Here is a 3,974-nt window from a genome sequence, read left to right on the forward strand (position 1 = left end):
TGGTTGGAGGGTGGTGGAGAACTAGGCAAAGAGGGTGGAAGAAGGTGGAGTGGCTGTTATGTTTTCTAGGCACTAGAATGGTGTTTTTGGGGTGTTTTGCTTCCTAGGGTGTGTATGGACGAATTTTTGTGATAAAATGATGAATATGGGGGATTGTCCTTTGGCCAAGGGGTGTAAACATGTATTTATAGGCCCCAAAAACCTTAGAAAATCAGGTTAGGTTAAGGATGAAATGCATGGCAATTTGTGTGTGTGGTGTGCAATGGTCCAAGGGTGAAAATGAAGTAATGATGCAAAGTGTGAAGGGTAAAATGGAGTGGTGTTGTAGCTAGGGAGCATGAATGATTGTGTACATTGCATAGAGATGGAAAGGGAGGTGAAATGTGTCAACAAATGGGTCAAAGGTGCAACAACATGTGTTGCACATGGCATTGGATTCCAAATGTGAATGATGGAGCATCAATTGGTGCATGTAATGGATGTAAATGTTGTCTAAAATCTAATGAGTGAAGGGAACAAGAGGTATCAAGCAATTGAGTGTAATAATTAAATGAATTGAAGCATGAAATCAGAAATTATGTAGGGGACAAGAGTGATCAAGCATGGCATGGGAATCCAAAGGGAATTCTATGTGGTTTGCATGGCAAGGAATGCAAGTTGGGGTGACAGATTTTTGGGCTATTTTCTTCATCTTTTGGACCATAATTCTTCATATTCTTGGCCTCTTTAGTTCTCAAATTCGTCCATCCACTTTGGCCCATGCATTTGCTATCCATTCCAAGCCCCATTTTGCTCCAAAATGCTCCAAAATGCATCTCCTTGCCTACTTTGTCCATAAAATCTGAAAACACACGAAAATGACTTTAAACATTAAAATAACTAAGGAAACACGACATAAATGCACAAGAACAAGCCAACTAAGTCGCATAAATATGCTCCTATCAACTATATGAAAAAGATGAGTACAACAAGAGTAGTCTTACCAAGCCAAAGACAAGGCTTGATGGATACAAGAAAGTATGACACACTTTCTATCACTCTAAACTTTACTCACAATGTGTAGTGGAACACTCTCACTCTCACTCTTGGAGTGGAACTCTAGCTTTGGACTTGATCCTTTTCTACTCACACTTCGTTCTTAATTAGTTACTTCACTACAACATCACACCCATATTTATAGGTGAGGGTTTGGCATTCTACTAGTTTCTAGTGTATTCTTCAAACCTCTAACATAGATAATTCTAAACTAGCCACAAAATTGTAGTTTCTAGATCTTTCCATTTGCAACCAAGGAAGCTAGTACTCTCTAGCTTCTTCCATCAACTTAATAACATGCTAGAATTGTCTAACATGCTCCAGCCATCTCACTTGCTTACTAGAATAATCTAGAATATTGATCATGGGCTGGACCATATACCAACAAAAACCAGTTCCAAGAACTCTATATACTGCAGTATCAGAATAAACGGTACTAGACCTCAATGACTTAATCCGGTTTCTAAACCGATGACCTTCTTGGCTCCTGTGGCGGCCCTTGCGCTTTCTTTTCCACCAATTTTTCTTCACCTGTGCTCTCATTTTTCACCACATCGCAGTCAGCTCGCCCCACTCGTTCAACCCTGTGCGCACTGACTTTGTTTTTTCCCTCAGTCGGAAAAATGTACACAAAGGGTCCGATTGGGATGTCATTAGTCAAGTTCATAGGACGTTCCAAGGTCTTGACAACGCTGCTCGTTGTCGGTCTATACTTGGGGTTGTGGCTCAGGCCTTGGTGAGCATGCAGCCGCTTTTCTTGCATATGGTCGAGTACTGACCCTCGAGCCTAGGGTCCATCACGCGGTCAAGTTTATGTGAGTCCTTTAGAAAAGGTTTGAACCGCTCCACTAGGTTTGTTCTCTACCATGACGGTTATCATCCACGGACCTTCTACTAGTTAGTAGGTCCAAAAGAACTACGCCAAAGCTATATACATTGCTCATCGTTGTTAAATGACCTGAAAACAAAGAGCGTATGATTAGTGAAAATTTTAAATTTCATGCTATTATTTGTACCATCTTAACTGAAGTGTATTTTAGGGTTAGTGATGGGTAAAAAGGGTACAAAAGATGGTCGGTTTGAGATAGTACAAAGAGCACACTACTCAAAATATCAAGTTGCATTACCTGTCTTGACATATTCTGGAGCTGCGTAGCCATGAGTTCCCATGGCGCGCGTTGTAATGTGTGTTTCATCTCCTTCCGGGCCATTTATGGCTAGACCGAAATCTGACAGCTTAGCCGTGTAATCCAGCAGGAAAAAGGAAGAGATAATTCTGTCAGACGAGCAATAGTTACGCTTGTACGTATGAAGGGCAAAAGAGAGCTATAGACAGAAAATTAATTACAGAGTCTAGTAAGATGTTCGTAGTCTTAAAATCGCGGTATGTGACTGGCTTTTCTTCCTCGGAGGCAACTGAGGTCTTTTGCAGCTCCAACTGCTATCTTTATTCTTGTTAGCCAAGGCAGGGTTCCACCATAACCTGCATTAATGAACAATCAAACAAATTCATAAATTTTCTGATCCAAAAGTTTTGTGCTCGTTTCAAAAACAGAAAAAGCAAAAAATAAAACTCATGCATGCATGGTCAGAATTGTACGTTTGAATAGCTGGTGATCGAAGTTGCCTCTCTCCTTGTACTCATACACCAGAAACCTGTATCCGTCTTTGCAGCAGTACCCGATCAAGTTAACAAGATTCTCTTGCCGTCGTCCGTTCACCTCCGAGTAAGCCTAGGCCCTCGCCGATAGATATAGACAGAAAACTTGGCGTGCGAACAACCATGGCCGATGCCCACTTCTATCTGCAAGCACAGCTTCATCTCAGTCTTCCACACATCTGCACAAATTTGATGGAATAAAAAAACCCAGATTCGGTGGAAGTGCAAAATCAACCTTCGAATCGTGAAACCCAGATTCGAATCGCAAATTGCAAATCCCAAAGAGAGAGATTTCTGAAAAACTAACCTATTTTCAATAGAGGGAGAGAGTGTTCAGGAGATAGAGTTCTGAAAAACTGAGAGAAAGGAGAGGGAAGAGTGTTCGAGAAAAAGGAAAAGGAAAAGAAAAAGAAAAAGAAAATAGAAAAAAGAAAGGACAAGAAAAATATTATTTAGTTTGTTAGTCCGACACTGCATCAAACGTTTCATTAAGATAGTCCAACTTAGTTTAGTCCAAGCCAGTCCAGCTTAGTCCCTGCAGCTAGTCCAGTCCAAGACAATCCGATGCAACAAATGCCCCTTAAGTGTTAGTGAATCTATTGTTTTGATGGGATACGCATTCTACGAAACTAGTTTCAACGATCCAACCGTCAAACATGTTTGTATATACTTCGAGATCGCATACGCCAAAAATTGCAAAAAACAAATGTTCAGAGATCAAGTAACGGGACAAAACTTTTCGACGATTATAAAACGAAAAATCACAATTTAACGATTATTTTAACTCTGATTTTGATGATTTTTTACAGCTACACTCCGCCCTATATGGATACAATGAATGAATTCGATCTTCAATTTAAAAAAAATTACACTAGTAGATACCACAAAATCTTATGTTATAGTTAATGAAAGTATGAATAAACTATAATTATATATATATATATATATATATATATATTAATTTAACAATTTTATACCCCTAAAAACTAAAATAATTATATAATATAATTATATATATATATATATATATATTAAATTATGTGTTTTAATTTTTTGAAGTAAAATTTATGTGGCAAAGTGTGGTATGTGCAAATTTAAGAAAAATATATATTTTTCTTAACGGGCCATAACGGGTCGGGTCACTTTACCTTTCCTATTAAGGTAACATGTTTAACACGACACAACCCGTTAAGATAACAGGTGTTACACGAACACAACAGACACGACCCGTTTGCCAGGCCTTGTTTCATATGAAGGACTAAGTCTAGAGGTTAATCTG

The 3,974-nt window shown here is 38.9% G+C and overlaps 1 pseudogene; it reads right to left on the reverse strand.

The window, feature by feature from the left end:
- Positions 1-525: 525 nt before the first annotated feature.
- On the reverse strand, positions 526-2,820 carry LOC126611849 (serine/threonine-protein kinase RIPK-like; annotated as a pseudogene).
- Positions 2,821-3,974: the final 1,154 nt, after the last annotated feature.

This window comes from Malus sylvestris, chromosome 17 (assembly GCF_916048215.2).
Source record: "Malus sylvestris chromosome 17, drMalSylv7.2, whole genome shotgun sequence".
Lineage (NCBI taxonomy): Eukaryota > Viridiplantae > Streptophyta > Magnoliopsida > Rosales > Rosaceae > Malus > Malus sylvestris.